Below are 20,879 nucleotides of genomic sequence, written 5' to 3' on the forward strand. Positions count from 1 at the left end.
GGGGAGAATGTGGGCGGAGGGGGTGTGCAGGGGGGAGGGGAATGAAAGGGGGAAATGGGACAACTGTAATGACATAATCAATAAAATATATTTAAATAAATAAATTTTAAAGGTAAAAATAAATAAATAAAATATTTTTAAGGCTGTGGTGCATTTACACAATGGAATACTACACAATAGAAAAAAGAAGGAATTTATGCCTTTTGCTACAGCATAAATGGAAATGGAGACTATTATGCTAAGTGAAGTAAGTCAATCAGTGAAAGACAAATATCATGTGATCTCACTTATAAGAGGAATCTAATGAACAAAATGAAACAATGAGCAAAATAGAACCAGAGGCATGGAATCACGGAATAGAGTAATAGTGTAAGAGGGGATAGTGGAGGTGAGAACTTATTGAAAGAAGGTAAAGGCATTAGTCAAAAAACATTCATGAAAGACCCATGGACACAGGCAGTGGTGTGGGGACTCACTATGGAAGTGGCAGGCAGGCTGGGTGGAGGGAAGTGATGGGAGAATAAATGGAATATCTGTAATAATATAAATAAAAATTAAAATTAAAACAAGTATATTAAAAAAGCTAAATTATGCTGTAGAAAAGATGTAGAAACACAGATCAAGGCAATTACCAAGCTTGGGTTCAAAATATATCTAGTAAACAAAAACTCTAAATTTACAAGGTTAATCCAATAGAACCAAAGTGGATGGCCACTGATTCTCATCTTATCAAATATAAAAAAATTATTTTTCAATCACACACTAGATAGGGAAAGTACTAGCAGAGCAAGGATGTTAAAGTTGATTGTTTGATATAAAACAAATTTTGAAGTTTGTTTCTCTAATCAAGTAGACTTACATCTATTAGATTAGATTTTAAACTGTAACAAAGATGGCAAACAAGTTTAACCTCACATGGTAAATTCAATTTCATGTACATCAGCAATAATAATAATTATAATGATAATCCTAAGAAGTAGGTAATATTATTATCTGCATTTTACTAATAAGGAACCTGAGGCATTCTTTAAGTAACCTGTCTGAAGTCACATGACTATAAAGTAGAGAAGAGAAGGACTTCCAGCCAAGATGGAGGCATAGGTAAATACACTGTGCCTCCTCACACCACCAAAAAAAGGACAAAAACAAACTTAAAAACAAAAACAAAAACCAACCAGAACTGACAGAAAAACCAAACTTTATGAAAATCCAACAACCAAGCAGTTATAGAAGAAACATTCATCCAGACAGGTAGGAGCAGGTGGTCTCACATTTGCATATGGATAAGCTGGGAGGAACAACTGGAAAGAAAGACAGACCACACAACCTTGGGTTCTGGTATGCAGAAATAAAGCTGCAAAATCTCTGTCTGAAAAAACCTGTGGGGGTTTGAGGTGGTCAGCGAAATTCCCAGCCTCACAGAAGAGTTCATTGGAGAGAGATGCACAGGATCCTACCATGTACAAAAACCTACCTACCCAGGCATCAGCACCAGAATGGCCCAATTTGTTTGTAGGTAGCAGAGGAAGTGACTAGAAGCTGGCCGAGAACTGAACAAGTGGCAATGTTCCCTCTTGGATCCCTCTCCCACATACAGCATGATGACATCACAATGTGGGTTGCCCCACTCTGGCAAATACCTAAGGTTCTGCCCCTTACTAGGTAACAGGCACTCAGAGACAGAAGAATTTGGCCCAAATGAAAGAACAGATTAAAACTCCAGTAAAAATACAATTAAGTGACAAAGAGTTAGCCAACCTAACAAATGCACAGTTCAAAACACTGGTAATCAGAATGCTGACAGAATTGGTTGAGTATGGTTGCAAAATAGAAGAAATAGTGAAGACTATGAAAAGTGAAATAAAGGAAAATATACAGGGAACCAATGCAAAGAGAAGGAAACCTGGACTCAAATCAATGTCTTAGAGCAGAAGTAAGAAATAAACATTCAACCAGAACAGAATGAAAAAGTGAGAATTCAAAAAAATGAGGAGAGGCTTAGGAACATCCAGGACAACTTTAAACATTCCAACATCGGAATCATAGGGGTGCCAGAAGGAGAAGAGGAAGAGCAAGAAATTGAAAACACAATGGAGAACTTCCCCAATCTGGCAAAGGAAATAGACTTCCAGGAAGTTGAGAAAGCTCAGAGTCCCAAAGAAGTTGGACCCAAGGAAGCACACCAAGGCACATCATAATTGCATTACCCAAGATTAAAGACAAGGGGGAAATCTTAAAAGCAGCAGGAGAAAAGGAGACTGTTACCGACAAAGGAGTTCCCATAAGACTATCAGCTGATTTCTCAAAAGAAACCTTAAAGACAAGAAGGGGCTAGCAAGAAGTATTCAAAGTCATGAAAGATGATTCTATCCAGCAAAGCTATCATTTAGAATGGAAGAGCAGATAAAGTGCTTCTCAGATAAGGTCAAGTTAAAGGAGTAAGTACATCATCACCAAGCCCTTATTATATGAAATGTTAAAGGGACTTATCTAAGACAAAGATCAAAAATAGGAGCAGTAAAATGACAACAAATTCATAACTACCAACAACCGAACCTAAAAAACAAACAAAAAACAAACCAAGCAAACAACTACACTAGAAACAGAATCACAGAAATGGAGATCACATGGAGGGTTATCAGTGGGGAAGTGGAGGAGGGAAGGAGAAAAAAGGTACAGGAATAGTAGCATAAATGATAGGTAGAAAATGGGGGGCAAGTAAAGAACAGTATGGAAAATGAAGAAGCCAAACAACTTATATGTGTAACTCATGGACATGAACTAAGAGTAGGTGGGGAATGCAGGCAGGAGGGCGTGTGCAGGGCAGAGGAGAATTAAAGAGGAGAAATGGGACAACTGTAATAGCATAATCAATAAAATATATTTTAAAAATGAGAGAAGAGATCTGAATCCCAGCAATGGAATGCTAGGATATACTCCAAACCATTCTGCAATCCTGTTCCTCAAGGAAGGATACCAAGAACATGTCTGGACATACTGGGGATCTGAATAAGTGTTAGAAAAAGCTTGGGCTCTCTAGTAATGTGAACCCAGGGTTCAAATTTCAGCTCTTCCTTTTACTAGCTATGTAGTCTTCAGAACATTACTTAAGCCCCATAAGACTCATTTTCCTCCTGTGAAAATGAAGATTCTAATACCTCATTTGCAAGTCAAAAATCTCAGGATTTGAGAAGATAATGTAAGTATAGTGTATAGTGCCCAAACCTAAAATCTGATTCAGAGTAGGCACTCAGCCAATAGCAGCTAGTACTAAAACTAAATACCTTCACAGTATCAAGAAACATTATACACAATATGCAAGAAATTATAAATCAAATTATACTTACCATAAAAGTAAAGTTATATTCTAAAATGGCATTTACAGCAAAACTAAAGATTGTCAATGAAATGAAATTTTAAAACACTTTTACTCTGCTATTAAATCCCTAATTATAATCCCGGTGGTAAGATGCCTTTCACTGTACCTCTTTGATGATTTTCACTCCTTTTGGAATGTTGATATTAACAGCTATACTCTAAAAATTGATATATATATAAAATGGTATCATAAAATGTTCTGTTAATACTGACAGTTGATAAGAGAGCCACTCATATCATAAATTCTCCTGTTAAAGCAAATGCATTTTCCTCCTGAAGAAACATTTAAGTCATCTTGATTGACTTTATTTGCAATTCAGATATGTGAGAATATAGTAAGGATTACAGTAAAAATTTTTCAAATAATAATAGCATGTGTTATGCAATTACCAAATGCCAAAATAGTAACAAATATAAGAGCCATTTAACAAATTTAATAAAATTTTTTCCACTATAAATCATTATAAATTCTTGTGAAATGTTTTAAGTTAGTAGAGAAGATTAATAAAAAGCTCTATTGTTTCTACTTGGTAACCTTTGAATGAATAAAATTATACCTATTTGAAATATTAACTACATCTATAAAAGAGGGTAGAATCAAGGCAGAAGAATATCACAAATTTTGTTTCTACAAGACAATTACATGAAGAAAGCAGTTTAGAATAAAGGAATGATAAGCCCTGGCTGAGGTAGCTCAGTGGATTGAGCACGGGCCTGTGAAGCAAAGGGTCACCAGTTCAATTCCCAGTCAGGGCACATGCCTGGGTTGCAGGCCAGGTCCCCAACAGGGGACACATGAGAGGCATCCACACATTGATGTTTCCCTCCCACTCTTTCTCCTTCCCTTCCTCTCTCTCTAAAAATAAATAAATATTTTTACAAAATTTTAATACAAGTTCTGATTAAATATTGGTATAAGAAACTAACCAACTATGTAATTACAGCTAAACTATTTATCATTTGCCTCCCGAAAACAATTTGTGAATGTAAGTTAAAACTTAAATTCCAATCTCATTTTAGTGATATAATTAATCTATTAGCCCATTAGACTTTACTGAAATTGACCCAGAAGACCAGACACAGCCCTTTGGAATATACAACAAAACAAAGGCAAATAATACACTCATTTATTTAATTTTTTTTTAGAAACTTACAAGAAAAACAAAAGACACAGGAGAAAAGAAGCATTAGTTCTAATTGGAGGTGAACTAATAACAACACAAAATAATAAATGGTAAAGATCAAACAAAATATCATGCTCAAAATATCAGGGGCAAAAAAACCCCAAACTCCAAGAGCCTGCAAAGGGAATCTCCCAGTAATTAACCAGAGACTTTATGGAAAAATGTATGAACCTGGATCTTCAGGATCAGACAGGACCTCTCAAAGTCAAGAGAAAGTCCAAACACTTCCATTTTTTAGAAAACTCTCAATACAGTAAAAAAAATTATTTTCAAATTAAGCAATGACAAGATTAAAATTAGATAAACATTTTCAATGTTTTCATTCATCTCTCAGAATGTCAGAAATCTAAATTGGAATGCTAACCAACTTTCCTGCCCCATCTTGTCCTTGTTATACAGCCAGGGTTTTAGAGAAGCAAAAGAATCAGTGCCAATGGCACAGGACAGGAAATAAACATTAAAGGTCACAAACTGGTAAAAGTGGCAACTGGAGAGACATGTTTCATTTCACCCACACACAATTTAAAGTTTTTAATTGGCTGCCATCATTTCAAAATCTAGAGAGCTCATATACAAATTCAGACTGCCTTAATTGATATTTTAGCACATTCAGTCATCTAGCAAATATTTATTGGCCACTACAATGTCGCGGACACTGTTCGATGCAGAGCACACATACTGGTGAACAAAATTTCAACACCCCTATCTTCACAGCCCTGCCTACTGAGGACAATCCTGAAGTATCAGTAGCATTGTTTGCAGCCATACATAGTCCACTTCACTCATTTAGGTTACCTGCCTGTTCCTGCAGGCATATAGTTTACTACACTCACTGACTAACTCTAAAAATATAAAAATATATATACTTAAGCTTGATATGCTCTTTGATTACAGAAATAAAAGTAATCTAAGTCTTAAATCAGAAAACTACAACCAAATTTTATTTACTGTAAGAACTAAAGTACACACAAAAAGTGACTCTACTGAAATTTAAAAATACTGCCAAGTTACTTTTCCTCATATGTGTTAAATAACTATGTTGAAACTCCAAAACAATTAATTATATAATATGAACACCAAAATGTACTGGGCAGGAGAATGAAGGGAACAAGATCAATCAGAAAAAAGAGTGATGAAAACCTGCTGGGAACAAAGCTTGACAAAAAGTATATACCTATGGGACATAATAAAGGCCTAGATAAAGGAAGATGTCCCCCACCATGGAAACAAGTAAGTACAAAAGAAAATTAGGCTGAAGTAAATAGAAAATAACAATTTTTTAAATTAATGTAAATACAAATATTTAACCTAGTGACAAACTGGAATAGCAAGAAAAACTAGACTGGATGCTCCAGAATGGAAGACACAGTGGTTAAAATTAGAAAGTGTTGTGGTATTGAAATTGATAGCAATGTACAAATTAGAAGTTTTATGGAACCCGGAAAAGAAGATGTTTAGCGGCCCTGGCTGGTGTAGCTCAGTGGATTGAGCGCGGGCCTGTGAACCAGAGGATCGCGGTTCGATTCCCAGTCAGGGCACATGCCTGGGTTGTAGTCCAGTTCCCTGCCGGCCCCTTCCCAGCAGGGGATGCACAAAAGGCAACCATACATTGAAAAAAAAAAAAAAGATGTTTAGCTAGAATGTAAACATTTTTCAGCATGTATGCAGCAATGACTAAATACAATGAAGATCACTGATTGAATAAAGAAAGCATTATCTCTGGAAAGCAGGATTTACCAGGTTTCTCTACTACCTATGGGAGTCAGATAAATATAATAATATGTAATATTCCAGATGCTGTTCAGGGTGTGCCTAAGGAGAGTCAGAATCAGAGCTGAGTACCTGGATACTCTTAGCTGGGTGACCCTGGACAAATTGCTTTACCTCAGTGTCTTTGTCTTCTCACTTACAATCTAGGAACAGTAACATCAGCCCATAAGGTTGATGTTAAGATTAAATAAATTACAATAATATAAACAAGGCATTTTAAAATGTACCTAGCACTTAATAGGTAATGTTAGCATCATTACATGTTGCATCTCAGTTTCTACCAGAGGCTTTCAGGTGTGTGGGGAGGACCTGGCTTAAGCCTTAGCCCGTGGCATATATAAAAAATAAAGAGAGATCATTAGTATACATTCAGGAGAAAATAAGGAACGAAGAAAGGAAAATAGGCCCTGGCTGGTGTAGCTCAGTGGATTGAGTGCGGGCCTGTGAACCACACGATCGAGGTTCGATTCCCAGTCAGGGCACATGCCTAGGTTGCAGGCCAGGCCCCGGTTCCTGGCGGGGGAAACACGAGAGGCAACCATACATTGATATTTCTCTCTCTCTCTCTCTCTCCCCTTCCCTTCCCCTCTAAGATAAATAAATAAAAATACTTTTTAAAAAAGAAAGGAAAATAATAATTTCATTTCAGCTCTTCCTTCATTCCATAAACAGGTACATGAATACTTTAAAAACTATTAACAATACTTATTAGTTTGTTTCTATGTTTTAAAAAGAGCAATATCTTTACCTGGTCTTCCCACTTTTATAACCTCTGCTCCAAGATTTCCTAAATTCATAGCAGCAAAAGGTCCAGCCAATACTCTACAATATGTAATGATGATAAATAAATTACATGTTGAGGATTTTTATTTTAATTTTCTTAATTAAAATATCTACACAGACAAGCTCATATAATGCTAGTAAGAATTAAAATTGTTAGAACTCTTCAAAAAGTAATTTGGTGATATGTATCAAGAGCTTTAAAAAATATATTTCCTTTAATGCAGCAATTCGACTTCCAGAATCCTATCCTACAGAAGAAATTAAATGATTTCTGAGACAAAGATTTACATAATATGAAGATTTACATAATTTGTAATACTGAAATATAAGGGATGATTAATTTTATTAATTAAAAAATTTTATATAGCTGATGATTAACTATATAATAAAATTTTATTTTTGTTGCCTTTTGAATGATATAGGAAACCATTCAAAATGCAAAAAATGTTAAACAAAATGCAACATTTATGTTTAAAATGTTAATAAAAGCTTCATTTCAGTATGGTTCAAATTTTTGTTTTTGAAAATTATATATAAACATGCAGACTGGAAAAAAATGAAAAAATGCATAAATATTATACAAATTGCCTTTCAGAATGATAAAATTTCAGGAACTGTTCTTTCCAAATGTTTGGTACTACACATATAAACAAGCATACTCATATAATATAAAAATAAATGAATTTTTTGAGAGAATGTTAAAACTCAACCACCAAAAACAGATAAGCCAATACAAACCTTGTTAGATCCAGAATTTTTACAGCCTCCAATGGCTTCACATTGTCAATACCTGGCAAAAACAGAACACACTTGAAGAGTATTGATTACTAATTTTCAGAAGGATGCAGAATTCTTCACACTACCTTTTAAGCAATCTCTATTAGTACCAAAAAAAGTGATTTTTTACACTTTTCTTTTACACAACTGATTATTTCTGCAGCATATGTAACAGAAGTCATGACCTGATCCAATTAAGTCAAGCTGTAAAACTTAAAACCTCTAATTACCAATTATTCCCAATTAATTAAACCCCTAGCTACACTTATGATAGTTTGTGGTATTTCCAGTAAAGATGGTAGCATAGGCAGACATGGCTCGCCTCTTCCACACAGCCACAACAAAACTACAACTGAAATATAGAGAAACCATCACTCAGAACTGTCAGAAATCGAGTTGAATAGAAGTCTGACAATTACAGAATTAAAGAAACCACATCCATCCAGACTAGTAGGAGGGGCGCAGACATAGAACAGCCTGGATCCATAACCACATGTGGTAGATAAAAATATCAGGAGCAAGGAGGCCTAGACCCAAAGCAGGCCCCCCAGCCAGGGTATGGAACCCTGGAACCCTGGAACCCCAGGGTTCCAGTGCCATAAAAATAAATTCCCACAACTTCCAGCTAAAAAAAACAGCAGGAATCGAGTCAGCTGGAGCCCCAAGCAGTTCTTCTTAAAGTATCCACACATAGACTCACTGCCCCTGAGCTCCAGCACGGGGGTAGCAGCTTGAAAGGCACCAGTGGCATACTGGGAGAGGATGAAGTATCTGGCATTGAGGCAAGCAGAGTCCATTGCATTTTTGTAAACCAGTCCCCTTAAGCTGGCAAGCTGGAGCCATTTCTGAGACTCCATTTCTGAGGCTGGCTAACACTGACTCGCCTCGGAAATACCTAGAGACTTTGCCCCAACCAGCTTACGGGCCCACCAAGCTGCTTTCCAATCTGAATGGGTCTTGGCTCATGCTACACAACAATCCTCTCAAAAAAGCAAAAGATGGCCTCAGTGACCCCAGGTAAAGCACTAGCAATAGCCAGCCTAGATTCACATCTTGGCTTCACCTGGGAATCTCTAAGACCAGCACAAGTAGCAGCCATTTCAGATTGCTTTATAGCTCAGGCTGCGTGGCCCTGGGTAAAACACAGGTTGGGACTGATACTGGCCTGCACCACCCAGAAAACCCCAGGGCCAGCACACCCAGTGGACTGCTACAGACTACGTTGGAGCACAACCACCCTGCACAGCTGACCCTCCACAGATGGCAGAGGTTGGTGGTAAGTGGTAACAACCAATCCTTGCAGTTGACTGGCCTGGGTAAATCCCTCCCATTGACCTACCAACTGCAACCAAAGCTCAACTACAAGAGGAGGGTGTACTCAACCCAGAAGGGGGCTCCTTGAGTACCCATCTTGGGTGATAGGGGAGGCTATGCCACTGGACCCTACAGGATACCTACTACATTAGGCCATACTACCAAGACAAGGAGTCAAAGCAGCTCTACCTAACACACAGCAACAAACACAGGGAGGCTACCAAAGCAAGGAGACAAAGAAACATGCCCAAATGAAAGGACAGATCAAAACTCCAGAAAAAGAACTAAATGAAATGGAGCTAAGCAATCTATACGATGCAGAGTTCAAAACACTGGTTATAAGGATGCTCAAGAAATTTAGTGAGGACCTCAACAGCACAAAAAAGATCCAGTCAGAAACAAAGGGTACACTACTTGAAATAAACAACAATTTACATGGAAACAACAGTAAGCTGGATGAAGCCAAGAACCAGATCAGTGATTTGGAACATAAGGAAGCAAAAAACAACCAACAGAACAAGAAGAAAAAAGAATCCAAAAGAATGAGAACAGTGTAAGCAGCCTCTGGGACAACTTTAAGAGGTACAACATTCACATCATAGGGATGTCAGAAGGAGAAGAGAAAAGGCAAAAAAAATGGAAATCTATTTGAAAAATAAGGAAAAAAAACTTACCTAATTTGCCAAAGGAAATAAACGTGAGAGTCCAAGAAGCACAGAGAGTCCCAAACAAGTTGGATGCAAAGAGGCCCATTCCGAGGCACATCATAATTAAAATGCCAAAGGGTAAAGATACAGAGAGAATCTTAAAGATAAAGAGAAAAGAAGTTAGTTAGCTACAGGGGAGTTCTCATAAGACTGTCAGCTGATTTCTCAAAAGAAACTTTGTGGGCTAGGAGAGACATATTCATGAAAAGTCATGAAAAGCAGAGACCTACAGCCAAGATTGCTCTATCTAGCAAGGATATCATTTAGAATCAAAGGACAGATGAAGAGCTTCCCAAACAAGAAAAAACTAAAGGAGTTTGTCATCACCAAACAATTATTATATGAAATGTTAAAGAGACTTACTTAGGGAAAAAATCAAAACTATAAAAATAGGAACTTCTTGTCAAGATGGAGGCATAGGTAGGTAGACACGCTTCACCTCCTAGCACAACCATAAGAAGGATCACAACTAACCTGAAAACAACTCCCAGAACTATCAGAAAATTGAAGTGTATGGCAGTCCACCAACCAAGGATTTAAAGAATCCATATTCATCCTGACGAGTAGAAGGCACAGAGACAGGGAACCAGGACTGAGAGAACGTGATGTGGCAGCAGACAGGTGGCAGCAGTAAAGCAGCAGTGGTGGTAGCTGGCAGAATGGGTGGTCCCACGTTCCCATGGAGTAGATAAAATCTAGGAAGTATACCTGGGGAGCAACCCAGGCCAGACAGTACACTCCAGTGTTCTAGCACCGGAAAAATAAAGCCTCATAATTTCTGGCTGTAAAATCCAGTGGGGGTTGGAGTGGTAGAAAACACTGCCAGTCTCACAGAAGAGTCTGTTTAAAGGGCCTGCACAGTTCTAGAAGTACGCCTACATATCCACTTTGGGAACCACCCCTCAGGCAACAGCTAAAAGGGCACCAATCACATATAGGAAGTGGGTAGAATGAGTGGAAAGGGGGCAAGTGCCAAGCAAGCCTCCAGCAGCCAGGCAACAACATTGTCCCCTCTCCAACCCCTACACCACATACAGAGCCACAAAGTGGTGAAAGACGTTGCCCCCCTAGTGAATACCTAAGGCTCCACCCCATACTACTTGACAGGTGTGCCAACACAAGGAGTCAAATTCACTCTACCTAATACACAGAAGCAAATATAGGAAGACTGACAAATTATGGAGACAAAGAAATATGGCTCAAATAAAAGAACAAAAAAAAAAACCACACCAGAAAAAGAACTACACAATGTGGAGATACGCAGCCTATCAGATACTGAGTTCAAACCACTGGTGATAAGGATGCTCAGAGAACTCACTGGGTACAGCAAAAGCATAAGGGAAGAAATGAAGGCTACACTAAGTTAAATAAAGAAAAATTCACAGGTAACCAACAGTAAAGGGAAGGAAGTGGTGTTCAAATCAACAAGTTGAACATAAGAGAGAAATAAGCAGTCATCCAGAACAGAATGAAGAAACAAAGATTTTTTAAAAATGAGGAAAGAATAAGAAGACTCTGGGACATCTCCAAAAGCACCACCATCCAAATCATAGGGATGCCAGAAGGAGAAGAGGAAGAGCATAAAATTGAAAACTTATTTGAAAAAATAATGAAAGAAAAATTCCCTAATTTGGTGAAGAAAATAGACATACAAATCCAGGAAACACATAGAGTCCCAAACAAGTTGGACCCCAAGAGTACCACATCAAGACACATCATAATTAAATGCCAAAGGTTAAAGATAAACAGATAATCTTAAAAGCAGCAAGAGAAAAGCAGAGTTCCTACAAAGGAGCTCCCATAAAACTGTCAGCTGATTTCTCAAGAGAAACTTTGCAGGCAAGAAGGTACTGGCAAAAAGTATTCAAACTGATGAAATGTAAGGACCTACATCCAAGATCACTCTATCCAGCAAAACTATAATTTAGTATTGAAGGGCAGATACAGTGCTTCCCAGATAAGGTAAAGGAGTTTATCATCACCAAGCCCTTATTATATGAAATGTTAAAGGGACTTATCTAAGAAAAAGATCAAAACCATGAACAGTAAAATGACAAACTCACAACTATCAACAACTGAATCTAAAAAACAAAGCTATCAACTAGGGCGGGAACAGAATCATAGATATGGAGATCATTTGTAGGGTTATCAGCAGGGAGAGGGAAGGGGAGAAATGGGGGAAATGGTACAGGGATTAAGAAGCATATTGGAGGTACAAAATAGACAGCAGGTACGTTAAGAATAGTATAGGAAGTGGACAAGCCAAAGAACTTATAGACAAAGCCAAAGAACCCATGCACATGAACTAAGGGAGGGACTGCTGCAGGGAAGCGGGTTACAAGAAGGGGAGGGGCAAAGGGGGAAAAATTGGAACAGCTGTAATAGCATACTCAATAAAATATACTTTAAAAAAACTATGGACAATAAGTGACAATAAATATATATCTATCAAAAACTGAATCTAAAAAACAGACTAAGCAACAAGAACATAGACAGAATCATTGATATAGAGAGCATACTGATGGTTGCCAGATGGGAGGGGGTGTGGGGCAATGGGTGAAGAGGTGAGGGCATTAAGAAGTACAAATAAGTAATTACAGAATAGCCATGGGGATATAAAGTACAGTATAGGAAAGGGAGTAGCATGACCCATGGACATGAACAATGGTGGGGGGGATTGCTTGAGGGAGTGTGGGGTGCTAGGCAGAGAGGGGCTATGGGGAGAAAATCAGAACAACTATAATAGCATAATCAATAAAATATAATTTTTAAAAGTTTGTCTAAACAAACAGCAGGAATCGAGTCAGCTGGAGCCCCAAGCAGTTCTTCTTAAAGTATCCACACATAGACTCACTGCCCTACATCCAAGGACCTACATCCAAGATCACTCTATCTAGCAAAACTATAATTTAGTATTGAAGGGCAGATACAGTGCTTCCCAGATAAGGTAAAGGAGTTTATCGTCACCAAGCCCTTATTATATGAAATGTTAAAGGGACTTATCTAAGGAAAAGATCAAAACCATGAACAGTAAAACGACAAACTCACAACTATCAACAACTGAATCTAAAAAACAAAGCTATCAACTAGGGCGGGAACAGAATCATAGATATGGGAACAGAATCATAGATATTTTTCATTTATATGAAAAATAAAAAGTGAGGCGGGAAGGACGTATAGGCTAGGATGAGAGGATTTTGGGGGCACTAAAAATACTCTATATACTATAATGTTAGATACGTCATTACACATTTTTCCAAACCCTAAGAACATATAACACCAAGAATAAACCCTAACATAAAAGTATGGACTTTGAGTGATTATCATGTGTCAATGTAGATTCATCAGTTGTAACAAAAATACCCTCTGTGGAAGGTTGTCCATGCATGGGGGTAGGGGACATATGGGAAATCTCGGTACCTTCCTCTGAATTTTGCTGTGAACCAGAGACTGCTCTAAAAATAGTCCTAAAAAAATAAAAAATAAACTAAACAAGAAAAAAGTACTAACAACAAAAAATAGCAATAAAGTCCTCTGCGTATTTGTTCTATATTTGAGACAGAGAAAAAAATTGAATTATTAAAGTTTATTAAACAATTTACAATCATGTGTGTATTTCCTTTTTCTTTCCGCCCATCATTTTTTTTTATTTTAATTTATTTATGTATCTTTAGAGGGGAAAGAGAGAGGGAGAGAAACATCAATGTATGGTTGCCTTTCGTGCATTCCCTGCTGGGAGTTGGCCTGCAGGGAACCTGCCTGCAACCCAGGCATGTGCCCTGACCGGGAATCGAACCGTGATCCACTGGTTCGTAGGCCCGTGCTCAATCCACTGAGCTACACCAGCCAGGGCCCCACCCATCATTTTATAAATAAGGAGATAGGCTGGTAATTATTTCAGTAATTCACAACACATTTAACATCAACATTAAATCACAAAATACAATTCTAGTCAAATGGCTTTAAAGGGTTAGATCATGATGACTGAGAACAGGCTGAACATATGAGGAACAATGTTGAAATTACTGGTTCAACACATTTTTTAACAATACACTCTACAGGTTCCTTCGGCACAAGGTGGGCTAGAAAAGAGGCCTGGGGGTGTGTGAGTACATCACAACTATTGCTGTTTACAGAAAAAAATTTTAAATCTATTTTATTGATTATGCTATTACAGTTGTCCCATTTCCCCCCCTTTCATGCCCCTCCACCGTGCACACCCTCCCTCCCACATTCCTTCCTTTAGTTCATGTCCATGTGTCATAAGTTCTTTAGCTTGTACATTTCCCATACTTTTCTTGCCCTCCCCCTTTCTATTTTCTACCTACCATCTATGCTACTTATTCTCTGTACCTTCTCCTCCCCTCTTCCTCCCACTCTCCTGTTGCTATGTGATCTCCATTTCTGTTCCTGTTCTAGTTGTTCCCTTAGTTTGCTTTTGCTTTTGTTTTAGGTATGGTTCTTAATAACTGTGAGTTTGCTGTCATTTTACTGTTCATATTTTTATCTTCTTTTTCCTTAGAGAGGTCCTTTAACACTTCATATAATACGGGCTTGGTGATGATGAACTACTCCTTTAACTTGACCTTATCTGAGAGGCACTTTATCTGTCCTTCCATTTTAAATGAAAACTTTGCTGGATAAAGCAATCTTGGATGTAGGTCCTTACCTTTCATGACTTGGAATACTTCTTTCCAGCCCCTTCTTGCCTATAAGGTGTCTTTTGAGAAATCAACTGACAGTCTGATGGGCACTCCTTTGGAGGTGACTGTCCCCTTTCTCTTCCTGCTTCTAGAATTCTCTCCTTCATTTTAATTTTGGGTAATATAATTATGATGTGCCTTGGTGTGTTCCTCCTTGGGTCCAACTTCTTTGGGACTCTCTGAGCTTCCTAGACTTCCTGGAAGTCTATTTCCTTTGCCAGACTGGGGAAGGTCTCCCTTATTATTTGTTGAAATAAGTTGTCCACTTGTTGCTCTTCCTCTTCCCCTTCTGGTATCCCTATAACTTGGATATTGGAATGTTTAAATATGTTCTGCAGGTTCCTAAGCCTCTCCTCATTTGTTTGAATTCTGTTTCTTCATTCTTTCTGTTTGGTTGTTTCTTTCTTCCTTCTGGTCTACTCCATTGATTTGAGTCCGTTTTCTTTCCATCACTATTGATTCCTTGTGCATGTTCTCTCATTTCACTTAGTGTAGCATTCATTTGCTCATCTAATTTGCCACCAAAATCAACCAGTTCTGTGAGCATCTTGATCACCAGTGCTTTGAACTGTGCATCTGACAGGTTGGCTATCTTTTCATCACTTAGTTGTATTTGTTCTGGAGCTTTGATCTTTTCCTCTGTTTGGGCCATTTTTTTTATCTTGTTGCACCTGTTACGTAGTGAGGGGCAGAGACTTAGGTGTTTACCAGGGTGGGAAACCCAAGCCACTGGGCTGTGATGCTGTATGTGGGGCAAGGGTCCCAGAGAGAACAATGGTGCTTACTCTGCTCTCTCAAATTTCGGTTCCCTCTGCCGCTTCCCACAAGCAAATTGGGGCCTTCTGGTGCTGGTTCCCTGGTGGGTGGGCTTGTGTACATTGTAGGACCCTGTGGGTCTCTCCAGTGAACTCTCCTGTGAGGCTGGGAGTCTCTCCTGGCACCTTTTCAATCAGTGCTTTTAGGCTTTATTTCCCATCGCTGGGGCCCTGGGTTGCACAGTTTGTCACACTGCCCATTTTTTTGCCTGGTTTATGTGCACACAAATGTGCATTCATGATCAGCCAACTACCTTGCACGCTTTACTGGGTTTGCTCCTTTCCTCCCTGAGCCCGGACCTGCCAACTACCACCTTTTCCTGACGGGACACCTCTCTGCTGGCCGCCAACTCCTCCCCTCTTACCAATTTGGATGAATAGTTTGTTGTTGTCGGACTTCAGTATAGTTCAACTTTCTGTCTGTTCTGGTTTTGTTTTTGTTTCTAAATCTTTGTTGTCCTTAAATTTGGTTGTGTGAGGAGATATAGTGTTTCCACCTATGCCTCCATCTTAGCTGGAAGTCCTGCTTTAGTTTTCTTGATAATTATATATTTATTTATTTATTTATTTAGTCACTGTCTTTCCCACTAGAGTAACCTCAGTGAGGGCAGGACTCATCTATCTTAAATCCACATGCCTAGAACAGTGCCTGGCACATGGTAAGCACTCACTAATAATTAGTAAAGATCACTCTGTGAGAGAGTGAAGGAGGGAAGAAAAACCCCATACTTGAAAATTAGTATGCTCATTGCAATAAATTGAATGATTGTGTCCCTCCAAAATTCCTATGTTAAAATTCTAACTCCCAATGTTAGCGAATCAGGAGATGGGACCTTTGGAAGGTAATTAGATCATGAGGGTAGAACAGTCAGGAATGGAAGGGACTCCAGCAAAGCTTCTTGTCCCCTCTCCACCATGCAAAGACAGGGCAAGAAGTTGGCAGTCCTCAATCTAGAAGAGGTCCCCGCCATAATCTAACCATGCTGGCACTCTAATCTCAGACTTCCAATCACCAGAACTGTGAGAAACAAATTTCTGTTGTTTATAAGTATGTGGTATTCTGTTATAGCAGCCCAAACTAAGATGATTAAGAGATCAGAATCCTCAAGGTCAGGTAGTTAATTTTTCTCTCATCTGTATAGGGCTTGGATACAGTAGAAAGAAACAGTTAAAGAGACAGCAAAAATGCTCTACAAAAAAGAATAATGGGGATTTGAGTGTACAGGTAAGCTTAGAAACTAAAATTAGAGGACAGAAAAGCAAGCATGAATGGCAGGAGAAAAATTACCAGAGAAAAAATTCAGTAAGTGAAATAGTTAAAGAGTAATTTTTAAAAACAGGAATAATTAACAACTGATTTTAAGTTGTACATTGGAACCTCTCCAAAGTTACCAAGATGGTTTGGTAAAGCCCAGCACAAACCCAAGTGCCCTATGTGAGTTGTTCTCAAAATTAAAGAAAAGAGGCTGAGTTCCACAACTGAGTTGGTGTTGGGGCAAAAGGAATAGAATACATGTAGCCAAAGACCTGAGTGAAAGGTCCTATTAAAAACTCTTGTTCCACCTTGGCTGGTGTGGTTCCATAGATTGAGTGCCGGCCTGCGAACCAAAAGGTTGCAGGTTCAATTCCCAGTCAGAGCACATGCCTGGGTCCCAGCTGTGGGCATGTCAGAGGCAACTGATCTATGTATCTTTCACATATCTATGTTTCTCTCCCTCTCTTTCTCCCTTCCTTCCCCTCTAAAAATAAATTAAAACTTAAAAAAAAAACTCTTGTCCCTACTTTGTGCTAATCAATCTATGATTAATTAGTGATGAGAGACATCATATTCTTTCCCCCAAAAGTCCATGATCTACTGGGTAAAACTAAGATGTACCACTACTACAATGATTAAAATTATTACCCCTAAGTTCAAATTGTTACTATCTGCTAACTTGTGACCAAATTCTACTTTAATTTTCCTATTTGTAAAATAGGAATAATACTGGTACCTATTTTACAGGATTAAAAATTAAATGAAACAATGCCTCATGAACATTTAGCCATGGTGCTCAGTAAATGTCAGCAACTGTCAATATCATTTCTATCTTCTCCCCACATTTGTCCTGGTGTTCTTTAATTCAGTAAGTGTCATTTCCCACCCACTCAGTTACACAAGTCAAAATCCCAACCAAAATCCTTGAATTTTTCCTTCTCTCATCCCTTGAATTTAGTTAAGAACAAATGACTATCCTTTTTCAAAAATATCTCAACTCCCTTCTCTTTTTCCCATCCCTACTGCCACCACCATAGTTCAGATCACGATCAACTCTCTCCTGAATTACTCAACAACCTCCTAAATTCATCTGCCAGTCTCCAATCTTGGCTTTCTTCACAACAATGTGCCAAAATTACCTGTCAAAATGCAAATCAGTCTAATCTTTTTTACCTTATCTGTTTCTTATTCCTCTCTTCCCTCTGGGTTAATGCCACCAACCACTACTCCAAAACATAATTTAGAGATCTTCCCAGACATGTCCTCTTCTTCACTCCCCATATTCAATCAGCCATCAGTCTTCTATTAAATCTCCTTCTCTATTCCTCTTCAGTTCCCTGGTTAAGATTCACCATTCTCTGTCCCAACTGCCCACAAAGGTATCTTAACCTAGTTCTGTTTATCCTCCATCCCCACCAATCCATTCTCAACACTGCTTCCAGAATAATTTTCCAAAATGAAAAGTCCATTCTGTCATTCTATTATTCACTCACCCAATCATTCACGGACTTTTCCCTCACAGAGTATACAGTCCCAAAGAAGCAAATGAGGCTATTTATTATTCATGTTTGCATTCTTTTCACTCCTGTCCACCTTTCCAATTTCAATCTGCAAAAATAACAAAAAAATTAAAAAGAAAAAAGAAAGGACTGTCTTACCAGCCATACTTTTTTCAAATTCTTTATACTTCTGGGCCTTTCCACATGCTCTTTTCTCTGCCTGGAATAATTTTCTTCCCCTCCTCATCTAGATAAATCCTTCCATCTTTGATAATTTAACCTTCCTTGGAAATTATTCCTGCTTAGGAAAGCATCCTGGGCATGATTCTATTGGTAACATTTATATGAGTTATATATAACTAACCAGTTAGTTTCAATCACACGATAAACTCCTGAGAAGAGATACTTGTATTCTGTATTTACAACCTCAAGTATTAATGCCTGACATGAAGTAAGATATCAATAAATGCTTCTGGAAGGAAAGAAAAAAGAGAAAAAAAAGAAAGGGGAATAAAAGACAAAAGGTCAGTCCTAGATTTTGCCACAATGTATTAATAGATTGCCACAATGGGACATTGTAAAAAAATATGTAGTCCCATTAGAGCCAGATTATAACCATGGTTTCTTGGTGTCCAAGAAGTAAGAAGTAAGAAGTTAGGAAAATTCCTTGACAAGTGGAATAGGGAAACTGAGACAGATAGCTGAACAAACTGGCTAAGCAATTTACAGCCAAATACAGGTCACCTCTCTAGAGATCACATCTAGGAGTTTCAGCTCCAGATCCAGAAAAGCAGTAGAACCAACTGGGCAACACCAAGACCAACTTCAGTGACTAATACCCGCCTGCCTTGGCACTGACCAGTCAGTAGAGACTACAACCCTGAAAGGGCACACCTGGAGAACTGATGAATATTCTGCTGAAACCCTCCCCTGAGACCTCCCCTAAGATTCATGCCTGCAAAAAAGAGACAACCAGTGCCATTCCCTTTCTCTTCTTCTTCCCCTCTCCTTTCTTCACAAGCACACACTTCCTAAACTCTAAGGCAAAGACTAGCTGGCACCTTGTCCCAGGCTAATCTGAACCTGTCCCCAAAGCCCCCTTTTCTCTGACTTCCCAGTGAACTAAGGCAGCCCAGCCTGGACTCTCCTTTTGCTTCTTCTATGCTAAGCCTTTCCTTGTCTTACTGTCCCCAGCTTTAATAAGTGGATCCTCACAGTCATCTGGACTTATGTGTGAAACTTTTCCTCCACGAGGTCAAGAACCCACACACTACTGAGTGGCAGACCACCCCTATGCAATAACAAAAGTATGCTCTCTTCATCAGCTGAGGCTTCATTCAGAATAGTTAACAGGATGCTTTCTTTCTAGCACACATTAGAAATCTTGAAAGAAGCTCTATTCATAATTGTAAAGTTTGGCAGGTAATTTTAGAAGTTTAGGGTACTTGGAAAATTAATACCCAGTGAAGGACATTCCAGGGAAATTAAAAATTTTGAGCTGTAAAAAGGTAGTGTAGAAGTGATGCATACATTATAAAGCAATTAAACCATTTAAAGACAGCCAGAGAACAAAAGCATAATTTATAATAATTTATAATTGATCTTCTGTTAACACCCAGTTTCTTAAGAACTACCCTTCCTTTGAAAGAACTTGGTTACTACTGTGGAATTTGCAAACAGTTTTTAGAACTGTTAGATGCTACTATGTTAATGAAAGCTTGAGAAATTTACAGTAAGAAGGGTGCAAAGGGAACAAAAAAAGGCTTTTGAGTCATGGGTAAAGCATGCCACAACCAAAGTACAACTCAGTGGTAATCCCAAATCTCTGCTCTACTACAGTTCCAACTTCCGTTGCTATTAGGTAGGCCAAATGCCTGGATTCTGGCCAGTGAAACATAGGGACAAGTAATACAAGCCAATCCCAGACCTAACTCTTAAAAATATCCCATGAAATCCTCTAGGCCTCTATTCTCCTGCTGCTTGTGACTTTAGAGGACACAAGTTTCAAACTGTGAAGCTATACATGCAAGAACAATATGTTTATTGTTTGTATAAAGCCTTTGAGATTGTGGGCTAATCTGCACCACAGCACAACCTATTCTATTGTGACAAATAAAGTTGCCAAACCCTGGAAGAAAGATACTAGGTAGCATGTGAGCAATTTCATAGCCTTAAAGCCAACAAATGGAAGTCCATTTTGAGGGTAGACCGTTTCACTGTTCCTTTAAGTAGCAGTCCTCACACTGACATATTGAAGACTTTTCTTTTTCTTTTTTTAGTAGTTTTTTAAAATATATTGTATTGATTATACCATTACAGTTGTTGTTCTATTCCCCCCTTCATTCTCCTCCACCCTGCACACCCCCTCCCCCATTTCCCCCCTTTAGTTTATGACCACGTGTCTCAAGTTCATTAGATTCTATATTTCCCCTACTATTCTTGCCCTCGCCCCTATCTACTTTCTACCTACTCTCTATGCTATTTTCTGTACCTTCTGCCCCCTTCTTCTCCTCCCACCCCCGTTTCTAACCCTCCATGTGTTCTTCATTTCTATGGTTGCACTCCTGATCTAGCAGTCCTCTTGGTTTGCTTTTGTTTTAGGTGTGGTTGTTGATAACTGTGAGTTTGCTGTCCTTTCACTGTTCATATTTTTTATCTTCTTTTTCTAAGTCCCTTTAACATTTCATATAATAA

General features: G+C 38.5%; 1 long non-coding RNA gene across 1 annotated transcript in view; it reads right to left on the minus strand.

Annotated features, from left to right (window-relative positions):
• Positions 1-20,879, minus strand: part of LOC118994010 (uncharacterized) — a 62,256-nt gene that overhangs the window by 32,402 nt on the left and 8,975 nt on the right. Inside the window, exons 2-3 of the long non-coding RNA XR_005067979.1 lie at positions 7,854-7,905; positions 7,081-7,154 (exon numbers count right to left, since the gene is read on the minus strand). This is a non-coding gene — a long non-coding RNA (uncharacterized LOC118994010). The remainder of the gene's footprint in view (positions 1-7,080; positions 7,155-7,853; positions 7,906-20,879) is intronic.

The sequence above is a fragment of the Sturnira hondurensis genome, unplaced genomic scaffold, assembly GCF_014824575.4.
Source record: "Sturnira hondurensis isolate 20B ecotype Veracruz unplaced genomic scaffold, ASM1482457v3 Scaffold0008992, whole genome shotgun sequence".
Classification (NCBI taxonomy): domain Eukaryota; kingdom Metazoa; phylum Chordata; class Mammalia; order Chiroptera; family Phyllostomidae; genus Sturnira; species Sturnira hondurensis.